This window comes from Cryptomeria japonica, unplaced genomic scaffold, assembly GCF_030272615.1.
Source record: "Cryptomeria japonica unplaced genomic scaffold, Sugi_1.0 HiC_scaffold_264, whole genome shotgun sequence".
Lineage (NCBI taxonomy): Eukaryota > Viridiplantae > Streptophyta > Pinopsida > Cupressales > Cupressaceae > Cryptomeria > Cryptomeria japonica.
In genome coordinates, this window is record NW_026729086.1 from 67,975 (window position 1) to 80,000 (window position 12,026).

General features: G+C 59.1%; 1 non-coding gene across 1 annotated transcript; it reads left to right on the top strand.

The window, feature by feature from the left end:
• The first annotated feature begins 7,687 nt into the window (after positions 1–7,687).
• On the top strand, positions 7,688–7,806 carry LOC131869779 (5S ribosomal RNA). The gene has a single exon (XR_009368152.1). It is a non-coding gene; the product is annotated as a 5S ribosomal RNA (ribosomal RNA).
• Positions 7,807–12,026: the final 4,220 nt, after the last annotated feature.

The following is a 12,026-nucleotide window of genomic DNA, read 5'->3' on the forward strand; positions in this document are numbered from 1 at the left end:
CGGCGAGAAGGACCCAACGGCTAGACGGAAGAGGCTTCAGGGCCGCCTCGGAATGGTCCAAGCATCGGACGCGCTTGGGGCGACTACCAGTGACAACCCCTTATCCCGCGACGCGTCCGATACACAGATAGTTCCGAGGCGGCCGAGGAGCCTCACCGCATAGCAATCGGGGTGCGAGGCGAGGGATGCGGCGAGAAGGACCCAACGGCTAGACGGAAGAGGCTTCAGGGCCGCCTCGGAATGGTCCAAGCATCGGACGCGCTTGGGGCGACTACCGTTGCCAACCCCTTATCCCGCGATGCGTCTGATACACAGATAGTTCCGAGGCGGCCGAGGAGCCTCACCGCATAGCAATCGGGTTGCGAGGCAGATTATTGGGAAGGGAACCCCCTGGGATGCGGCTCAAGCAGTGCCCAAAGGGACTGGAATGCGGAATCACATCGAGAGACCCAAATGCTATACGAGGGCTCAAATCGAATTATCGATTTGGCCACGACATGGACGCATCGGAACGACTACCTTTGCCGAACCACTCGCAATTGCATCCATACCGAAACCAATAGACATTTCCGTTAGAGCCCTCGCATAGCATTCGGGAATCTCGCATGCCCCTCTAAATCGACCAATGCTGGCGCTCAATGAAAATCCGAGCGCTACCACCGTTCGAGCGCCAGCATTGGTCGAGTTAGAGGGGCACGGGGGAGAATGCTCCAGTCAACACCTCCCCTATATAAGTTATTTGTCCGATTCTCGCACAACCGTAGTCTGCCTCGTCGAATCAAACAACGGTCCCAGATTCCGACTTCCGTTCCGTAGAGACCCAAAAGCTAGATGGAGGCTCGCAAGAAAGAGAGTCGGCGCATAGCAATCGGGTTTCTCGAACGTTTAGGGACCGAGCTCACTTGCGGATAGGGCAAAATCCGCCAAGCAACCCAAAAGCTAGACGGGGGCTCGAATCGAATCGCCTAGGCGGCCACAACAACGACGTGTTGGATCGACTACCAGTGCCAAACCATTCAGCAAGACTAGTCTGTGTCGAGGCCGGATAGAGATTCTCAGAGAGCGCCCGCATAGCATTTAGGAGACCTGCCGCGTCCCTCACACTCGACAAATGGTGGTGCACGTTTATAAATCCGAGCGATCCCAACCCTTTCAAGCACCAACATCGGTCGAGATAGAGGGGCACGGAGGGGGCTGCGTGAGACAACACAGTCCCCTATATAAGTTATTTGTCCGATTCTCACACATCCGAAGAATGGTCATCAAATCGGACAACAGCCCAAACTTCCGACTTCCGTCCCAGAAAGCCCAAGAGCTATCTAAAACGTTCATGGCCGGAACTCGATCGCGGCTATACCAGTCCGCCAAGCAACCCAAAAGCTAGACTGGAGCTCTAGTCGAATCACCTCTGTGGCCATTGCAAGGACGTGTTGGAGCGACTACCATTGCCGAACCATTCCGCAGGTCGAGTCCATACCAAGGCCGCATAGAGATTCACGATGAGCTCCTGCATAGCAATCAGGAGACTTGCCGTGTCCATCACAATCGATAAATCCTGGTGCAAGATTTTTGCATCCGAGCGCTCCAACCAGTCGAGCACCAGCATCAATCGACATAAACGGGCACGGGGGGAGGATGCTCGAGAACACTACCTCCCCTATATAAGTTATTTGTCCGATTCTCAAGCAGCCGAAGTCTGGTCATCGAATCGGGTCAAAGACCACAACTTCCGACTTTACCCACAATGCAAGTCATCGAATCGAACATCGGCCCCCGAGTCGGACTCCATGCGTATGTCAGGTCATCGGACCCAAATTCCGCCTTCCTGCGCATGGCGGGCCATCAATATCAACTCGGTCATCGGACCCAAACTCCGCCTTTTTGCGTATGGCACGCCTTCAAATCGGTCATCGGACCCAAATTCCGCCTTCCTGTGCATGGCGGGCCATCAACATCAACTCGGTCATCGGACCCAAATTCCGCCTTTCTGCGCATGGCACGCCATCAACTCGGTCATCGGACCCAAATTCCGCCTTCCTGCGCATGGCAGGTCATCGGACACAAATTCAGACCTCGCCAATATGCCTACGTATCGAATCGGTCATCGGACCCAACTTCCGACTTCATCCATACTGTAGGGTCTTTGAGGTTGGCGCGGTGCGCTCAACCCAGGGAGTCGACCCATCGAAGCATACACCTCCCCTATATAAGCTATTTGTCCGATTCCCACACCTGTGTAGTTTGCACCTCTGACCAGGACATCGACCCCAACTTCCGAACTCGACTGCAACGACGGCACCAGCGCCTTGGTGCGCACCTTGCGACGCACAGTCCCAACATTCGCCTTCCTGCACATGGCAGGTCATCGGACCCAAATTCCGACCTCGCGAGTATGCCTACATATCGAATCGGTCATCGGACCCAACTTCCGACTTCATCCATACCGTAGGGTCTTTGAGGTTGGCGCGGTGCGCTCAACCCGGGGAGTCGACCCAACGAAGCATACACCTCCCCTATATAAGCTATTTGTCCGATTCCCACACCTGTGTAGTTTGCACCTCCGATCAAGACATCGACCCCAACTTCCGAACTCGCCTCCAACGACCGAACCAGCGCCTTGGTGCGCACCTTGCAACGCACAGTGCCAACATTCGCCTTCCTGCACGTGGCAGGTCATCGGACCCAAATTCCGACCTCGCGAGTATGCCTACATATCGAATCGGTCATCGGACCCAACTTCCGACTTCATCCATACCGTAGGGTCTTTGAGGTTGGCGCGGTGCGCTCAACCCGGGGAGTCGACCCAACGAAGCATACACCTCCCCTATATAAGCTATTTGTCCGATTCCCACACCTGTGTAGCTTGCACCTCCGATCAGGACATCGACCCCAACTTCCGAACTCGACTAAAAAGACCGCACCAGCGCCTTGGTGTGCACCTTGCAACGCACAGTGTCAACATTCGCCTTCCTGCACATGGCAGGTCATCGGACCCAAATTCCGACCTCATGAGCATACCTACTAATCGAATCGGTCATCGGACCCAACTTCCGACTTCATCCATACCGTAGGGTCTTTGAGGTTGGCGCGGTGCGCTCAACCTGGGGAGTCGACCCATCGAAGCATACACCTCCCCTATATAAGCTATTTGTCCGATTCCGACACCTGTGTAGTTTGCACCTCCGCTCAGGACATCGACCCCAACTTCCGAACTCGCCTGCAACGACCGAACCAGCGCCTTGGTGCGCACCAAAAGTGCGCACTTTTGGAGGGCACTTTTGTGCGCTCCAAAGGTGCGCACTTTTGGAGGGCACTTTTCTGCGCTCCAAAGGTGCGCACTTTTGGAGGGCACTTTTTGGAGGGCACTTTTCTGCGCTCCAAAGGTGCGCACTTTTGGAGGGCACTTTTTGGAGGGCACTTTTCTGCGCTCCAAAGGTGCGCACTTTTGGAGGGCACTTTTTGGAGGGCACTTTTCTGCGCTCCAAAGGTGCGCACTTTTGGAGGGCACTTTTTGGAGGGCACTTTTCTGCGCTCCAAAGGTGCGCACTTTTGGAGGGCACTTTTTGGAGGGCACTTTTCTGCGCTCCAAAGGTGCGCACTTTTGGAGGGCACTTTTTGGAGGGCACTTTTCTGCGCTCCAAAGGTGCGCACTTTTGGAGGGCACTTTTTGGAGGGCACTTTTCTGCGCTCCAAAGGTGCGCACTTTTGGAGGGCACTTTTTGGAGGGCACTTTTCTGCGCTCCAAAGGTGCGCACTTTTGGAGGGCACTTTTTGGAGGGCACTTTTCTGCGCTCCAAAGGTGCGCACTTTTGGAGGGCACTTTTTGGAGGGCACTTTTCTGCGCTCCAAAGGTGCGCACTTTTGGAGGGCACTTTTTGGAGGGCACTTTTCTGCGCTCCAAAGGTGCGCACTTTTGGAGGGCACTTTTGTGCACTCCAAAGGTGCGCACTTTTGGAGGGCACTTTTCCTGTGCTCCAAAGGTGCACACCTAGGTGAGCACCTTCGACCACACCTTGTAGCACACCAAACTCTGACTTTCGACTTCATCCGCAATGCAGGGTCTTTGAGGTTGGCGCAATGCGCACAACCAGGGGAGTCGACCCATCAAACCCAACACCTCCCCTATATAAGCTATTTGTCTGATTCTCATACATGCGTAGCCTGCAGGAGCAATTAGGACATCGACCCCAACTTTCGGCTTCTAAACGAAAACAAGGTCTTTGAGGTTGGTGTAATGCGAACAACTAGGGGAGTCAACCCATCAAACCCAACACCTCCCCTATATAAGCTATTTGTCTGATTCTCATACATGTGTAGTCTACAGGAGCAATTAGGACATCGACCCCAACTTTTGACTTCTTAACGAAAACAAGGTCTTTGAGGTTGACGTAATGCGCACAACCAGGGGAGTCGACCCATCAAACCCAACACCTCCCCTATATAAGCTATTTGTCCGATTCTCATACATGTGTAGCCTGCAGGAGCCATTAGGACATTGACCCCAACTTTTGACTTCTTAACGAAAACAAGGTCTTTGAGGTTGGCGTAATGCGCACAACCAAGGGAGTTGACCCATCAAACCCAACACCTCCCCTATATAAGCTATTTGTCTGATTCTCATACATGTGTAGCCTGCAACAACGATTAGGACATCCACCCCAACTTCTGAATTCGTCTGCGTTGACCGCACCAAAGGTGCACGCCTTGGTGCTCACCAAAATCCGACTTCCGACTTCTTCTGCTATGCGGGGTCTTTGAGGTTGGCGCAGTGCGCACAACCAGGGGAGTCAACCCACCGAATGCAACACCTCCCCTATATAAGCTATTTGTCTGATTCTCATACATGCGTAGACTGCAGCAATGATTAGGACATCCACCCCAACTTTTGACTTCTTAAACAAGACAGGGTCTTTGAAGTTGGTGCAGTGCACACAACCAGGGGAGTCGACCCATCAAACGCAACACCTCCCCTATATAAAGCTATTTGTCCGATTCTCATACGTGTAGTCTGCAGCAGCGATTAGGACATCGACCCCAACTTCCGAATTCGTTTGCATTGACCGCACCAAAGGTGCACGCCTTGGTGTGCACCCTGGAGTGCACTTTGGTGCTCACCTCGGTGCACACTTTGGTGTGCACCTCGGTGTGCACCAAAGGTGCGCACCTTGGAGCGCACCAAAGGTGTACACTTTGGAGCGCACCACATAGGGTCTTTGAGAGGTTGGCGCAGTGCGCACACCAAGGTGGGTGTTGAGGTGCGTGCCGAGGTGGGTGGGTGCTAGGGTGCGCTCCATGGTGGGTGCCAGGGTGGGTGCGTGCTAGGGTGGATTCCAAAGAGGGTCATAGGGTGGGTGCCAAGGTGGGTTGGTGATATAGTGGGTTCAAAGGTGGGTACTAGGGTGGGTTCCAAGGTGGGTCACAAGTTGGGTGCCAGGATGCGTGGGTGTTAGGTTGGGTGCCAAGGTGGGCTCCTGCGTGGGTGGGTGCTAGGGTGGGTTTCAAGGTGGACGCGAGGGCGGGTGCCAAGGTGGGTAACAAGTTGGGTGTTAGGATGGGTGAGTGCTAGAGTGGGTGCCAAGGTGGGTGGGTGCTAAGGTGGATGCCAAGGTGGTTCACAGGGTGGGTGGGTTCTAGGGTGAGTTCCAAGGTGGGTCACAGGTTCAGTGCTAGGGTGGGTGTCAAGGCGGGTGTCGAGGTGCCTGGGTGCTAGGGTGTGGATGCCAATGTGGGTCATAGGGTGGGTACTAGGGTGGGCTGCAATGTGGGTGCCAAGGTGGGTAACATGCTCGGTGGGTTCTAAATTGGGTGCCAGGGTGGGTGTGCACCCACCTTGCCCGAGGTGGGTGCCAAGGTGCCAGTGTGGGTGGGTGCTAAGGTGGATGCCAAGGTGGGTGAGAAGGTGGGTGATAGGTTGAGTGGTAGGATGGGTGGGTGCCAAGATGGGTCACAGGGTGGGTGCAAGGGTGGGTAGGTGCTAGGGTTGGTGTCAGGGTGGGTGGGTGCTAGGTTGGGTTCCAAGGTGGGTGCGAGGGTGAGTGTCAAGGTGGGTCACAGGTTAGGTGCTAGGATGGGTGAGTGCTAGGGTGCAAAGGTGCCAGGGTGGGTGCTAGGATGGGTCGATGCTAGGGTGAGTGGCAAGGTGGGTCCACAAGTGTCAAGGTGGGTGCCGAGGTGGGTGCCAAGTCGGCGACTGCTATGGTGGATGCCAAGGTGGGTCACGGGGTGGGTGCCAAGTTGCTAGGTTGGGTTCCAAGGTGGGTGCCAACGTGGGTGCTAGGGTGCGTGGGTTAAAGGGTGTGTCACAACGTGGGTGCCAGGATGGGTGCGCACCCACACTGGCCAAGACGGGTGCGGGTGCAAGGTTGGGTTCCAAGCCCGGTCACAGGCTGGGTGCTAGGATGGGTGGGTGCCAAGGTGGGCACCAGGGTGGGTGCACCCACCCTGGCCAAGGTGGGTCACGGGGTGGGTCCTAGGGTGGGTAACGGGGTGGGTACTAAGGTGCGTGCCAAGGTGGGTCATAGGGTGGGTGCCAAGGTGGGCACCAGGGTGGGTGTGCACCAACCCTAGCCAGGGTAGGTCACGGGGTGGTTGTCGGGGTGGGCGTCAAGGAGCCAAGGTGGGTGGCAAGTAGCCAAGTTGCGTGCCAAGGTGGGTGTCGGGGTGGGTGCCAAGGATCCAAGGTGGGTGCCAAGGAACCAAGGTGGGTGTCTGGGTGGGTGCCGAGGTGGGAGCCAGGGTGGGTCCCAAGGTGAGTGCAAAGGTGGGTGCCAGGGTCAAGGTGAGTGCCAATGTGGGTTCCAAGGTGCCAGGGTCAGGGTGAGTGCCAATGTGGGTTCAAAGGTGCTAAGTTGGGTGCGAGGTTGGGTGCGAGGGTGGGTGGGTGCCAAGGTGTGCTAGGTGGAAGCCCGGGTGGGTCGGCATCCCATGGGTGTCGAGTTGGGTGCCTGATGGGTGCTTCTTGTCAAGTTTTAGTCGTCGGGACTCATTTCGAGCCTTAGAGGTCGTTTCTTGTCCGGTTGCCCTGTCTTTGACCTGGGAACCCAATTTTGGTCCTCGGGTCCCATTTTTTTTTGTCTCGCATCCCACTTTTGGCCTGTGGCCTTTTCGGGGTCGATTCTCGTTTTGGGCATCAGAGCATGTTTCTTCTCCTAAAACCCAATATTTGTTTATTAAGTCTCGGAACACATTTTTGTTCTCGTGGACCCATCATGGGTCTTGGAACGCATTTGTGGTCCTTGGGTCCCATTTTGCATCCCGAAACTTGTGTTTTGGTGCTTGATCCCTATTTTGGGTGCCCACCTTGCACCAAGTGCGCACCCGGGGCAAACCGAGCGCCTTGGTGCACCGGGGCAAGATCGAGCGTGCACCCGAGGCGCCCCGAACATGCACCAAGGTGCACTCGGCCCACATGTGAGCGCAGGTCGTTGCGCCCGAGGTGGTGTGTGGGCACCGCGTTGCAGACGGGACACTGCACGCACACGACGCCCCCTCCAGGTGCACGCACGTAGGCCGGGCCGGGTGCACACCCGACGCCCTAGCAAGGTGCGCGCACCCGGGCAGGGCTCACACTTGGCGAACGGGGCGCACTTCGCGAGGGAGGGTGTGCACCTCGACGGGGGTGGGTGGCCGGGGTGGATTCGCACGTGGGTCGCGGTTTGCTAAGTACACACTGCGACAAGCTCATAACGGGTGCGATCATACCAGCGTTAGTGCACCGGATCCCATCAGAACTCCGCAGTTAAGCGCGCTTGGGCCGGAGTAGTACTGGGATGGGTGACCTCCCGGGAAGTCCCGGTGTTGCACCCTTTTTTAGTTTTTCGCCGGGCGTCGCAATGCTATTTGAATAAACCTTTTGCCCGTTTGCGTTCTCGTCGGGGCCGGGCCGGGCCGGGGTGCGCTGCCCGCACTACCGCGCGCGCGGGGGCGACACCGAGCGCGCACCCGAGGCGCCCCGAGCACACAGGCCACGGTGCAACCCGGGCGTTGTGCGCGCACCCCGGTGCGCCCGAGGTGCTGCGCGCGCACCCAGGTGAAATCGGTGTGCACCTCGGCCAGTGCGCGCTCGGTCGAGTCGCGCACGTTGGCCAAGGTGCACGGTGATGTTTCTTACTCTAAGGTTCCGCACCAGACGCCCGGGACAGGTGAGCGAAGCTGGGCGGGGCCGGGTGCGCGGCCGGGGCAGGTGCACGCAGCTGGAGAGAGCTTTGGAGCACACTTCGGAGCGCACCAATGATGCGCTCCATTCAAAAGTTTCCTGAAAAGGCAAAAAAAGTTGAGATTATAGAATTTCCCACTTGAGAGATTGTAAAAAAAAAAAATTTAAAATGAAGGAAACGCGGGTGCCAAGGTGTGCGCAGCCCAGCCAAGGTGTGCGCACCAAGGCGCCCACCCTGGCGAAGGTGCACGCAAGGTGCGCACCCGAGGCAAACCGGACAATTAACCCAACTTTCGACTTCGCGCGCACCTTGGAGCGCACTTCGGAGCGCTCCTTGGTGCGCACCAATCTTGGGCACCTCGGAGTGCACCATGGCGCCCACCAAGGTGCGCACCCGGGGCAAACCGAGCTCCGACTTCGTGCGCACCTTGGAGCGCACGAAAGGTGCGCACCATGGCGCCCACCAAGGTGCGCAGCCCAGCCAAGGCGTGCGCATCAAGGTGCGCACCCTGGCGAAGGTGCGCACCCGGGGCAAACCGAGCTCCGACTTCGTGCGCACCTTGGAGCGCACAAAAGGTGCGCAACCCAGCCAAGGTGTGCGCACCCCGGTCAAACCGAGCTCCGAATCGTGCGCACCAGAGGTGCACGCCATCGTGCGCACCTTGGAGCACACTTCGGAGCCCTCCTTGGTGCGCGCCGATGTTGCGCACCTCGGAGCGCACCCGGGGAAAACAATGCAATTAACCCGACTTTCGACTTCGTGGGCACCTCGGAGCGCTCTCGGGTTCGCACCTCGGAGCACACCGAGGTGCCCACCCTGGCGAAGGTGCACGCGAGGTGCGCACCCGGGGCAAACCGGGCTCCGACTTCGTGCACGCCGCACCTTGGAGCACACTTCGGAGCGCTCCTTGGTGCGCACCAGGGCGCGCAACCCAGCCGAGGTGCCCACCCCGGCGAAGGTGCACGCGAGGTGCGCACCCGGGGCAAACCGGGCTCCGACTTCGTGCACGCCATGGTGCCCACCGCGGCGAAGGTGCACGCGAGGTGCGCACCCGGGGCAAACCGGGCTCCGACTTCGTGCACGCCGCACCTTGGAGCACACTTCGGAGCGCTCCTTGGTGCGCACCATGGTGCCCACCAGGGCGCGCAACCCCGCCGAAGGTGCACGCGAGGTGCGCACCCGGGGCAAACCGGGCTCCGACTTCGTGCACGCCGCACCTTGGAGCACACTTCGGAGCGCTCCTTGGTGCGCACCATGGTGCCCACCAGGGCGCGCAACCCCGCCGAAGGTGCACGCGAGGTGCGCACCCGGGGCAAACCGGGCTCCGACTTCGTGCACGCCATGGTGCGCACCGCGGCGAAGGTGCGCACCCGGGGCAAACCGGGCTCCGACTTCGTGCACGCCGCACCTTGGAGCACACTTCGGAGCGCTCCTTGGTGCGCACCAGGGCGCGCAACCCAGCCGAGGTGCCCACCCCGGCGAAGGTGCACGCGAGGTGCGTACCCGGGGCAAACCGGGCTCCGACTTCGTGCACGCCGCACCTTGGAGCACACTTCAGAGCGCTCCTTGGTGCGCACCATGGTGCCCACCAGGCCGCGCAACCCAGCCAAGGTGTGCGCACCAAGGTGCACGCGAGGTGCGCACCCGGGGCAAACCGGGGTCCGACTTCGTGCACGCCGCACCTTGGAGCACACATCGGGGCGCTCCCGGGTTCGCACCGGCGTTGCGCACCGTGGTGGGCACCTCGGAGCACACCAAGGTGGGCAGCGAGGTGCGCACCTTTGATGCGATGCCTTCACTAATTTCCATAAAAGGCAAAAAAAAAATGAGATTTTAAAATTTCCGTTTTGAAAGATAGTGAGAAAAAGGGAATGCTGGTGCCATCTTGAGCCCGCCCTGGTGCGCAGCCCAGCCAAGGTGTGCGCACCAAGGTGCCCACCCTGGCGAAGGTGCGCGCCCGGGCAATTAACCCAACTTCCAACTTCGCGCGCGCCAGGGTGGGAGCGCACCCAACAACCGGGCCTGGGAAGAGCCAATGCGAGAAACCCCACCAAACGCTTTGACAAAAAAAGAGGGGGCGCTCCAGTAACCCCGCTTCGGAGCGCACCCTGGGCAAACCCAGCCAAGGTGCCCACCCCGGCCAAGGTGCAGGCGAGGTGCGCACCCGGGGCAAACCGGGCTCCGACAACGTGCACGCCGCACCTTGGAGCACACTTCGTAGCGCTCCCGGGTGCGCACCTCAGAGCACACCAAGGTGGGCAGCGAGGTGCGCACCTTTGATGCGCTGCCTTCACTAATTTCCAGAAAAGGCAAAAAAAAAAGGAGATTTTAAAATTTCCGTTTTGAAAGATAGTGAAAAAAACGGAACGCGCGTGCCATCTTGAGCCCGCCCTGGTGCGCAGCCCAGGTAAGGTGCCCACCCTGGCAAAGGTGCGCACCCGGGCAATTAACCCTACTTCCGACTTCGTGCGCGCCAGGGTGGCAACCGGGCCTCGGAAGAGCCAATGCGAGAAACCCCACCAAACGCTCCGACAAAAAAAGAGGCGGCGCTCCAATAACCCCGCTTCGGAGCGCAGCCGGGGCAAACCCAGCCAAGGTGCCCACCCCGACGAAGGTGCACGCGAGGTGCGCACCCGGGGCAAACCGGGCTCCGACAACGTGCACGCAGCACCTTGGAGCACACTTCGAAGCACTCCCGGGTGCCCACCGGCGTTGCGCACCGTGGTGGGCAGCGAGGTGCGCACCTTTGATGCGCTGCCTTCACTAATTTCCAGAAAAAGGCAAAAAAAAATGAGATTTTAAAATTTCCGTTTTGAAAGATAGTGAAAAAAAAGGAACGCGGGTGCCATCTTGAGCCCGCCCTGGTGCGCAGCCCAGGCAAGGCATGCGCACCAAGGTGCCCACCCGAGGTGCACACCCGGGGCAAACCGGGCTCCGACTTCGTGCAGGCCGCACCTTGGAGCACACTTCGGAGCGCTCCTTGGTGCGCACCATGGTGCCCACCAGGGCGCGCAACCCAGCCAAGGTCTGCACACCAAGGTGCCCACCCCGGCGAAGGTGCACGCGAGGTGCGCACCCGGGGCAAACCGGGCTCCGACTTCGTGCACGCCATGGTGCCCACCGCGGCGAAGGTGCACGCGAGGTGCGCACCCGGGGCAAACCGGGCTCCGACTTCGTGCACGCCGCACCTTGGAGCACACTTCGGAGCGCTCCTTGGTGCGCACCATGGTGCCCACCAGGGCGCGCAACCCAGCCAAGGTGTGCGCACCAAGGTGCACGCGAGGTGCGCACCCGGGGCAAACCGGGGTCCGACTTCGTGCACGCCGCACCTTGGAGCACACATCGGAGCGCTCCCAGGTTCGCACCAGCGTTGCGCACCTTTGATGCGCTGCCTTCACTAATTTCCAGAAAAGGCAAAAAAAAATGAGATTTTAAAATTTCCGTTCTGAAAGATAGTGAAAAAAACGGAACGCGGGTGCCATCTTGAGCCCTTCCTGGTGCGCAGCCCAGGCAAGTTGTGCGCACCAAGGTGCCCACCCTGGCGGAGGTGCGCGCCCGGGGCAATCCGGGCTCCGACTTCGTGCACTGCATGGTGCCCACCAAGGCGCGCAACCCAGCCAAGGTGCCCACCGCAGCGAAGGTGCACGCGAGGTGCGCACCCGAGGTGCACACCCGGGGCAAACCGGGCTCCGACTTCGTGCACGCCGCACCTTGGAGCACACTTCAGAGCGCTCCTTGGTGCGCACCAGGGCGCGCAACCCAACCAAGGTCTGCACACCAAGGTGCTCACCCCGGCGAAGGTGCACGCGAGGTGCGCACCCGGGGCAAACCGGGCTCGGACTTCGTGCACGCCGCACCTTGGAGCACACA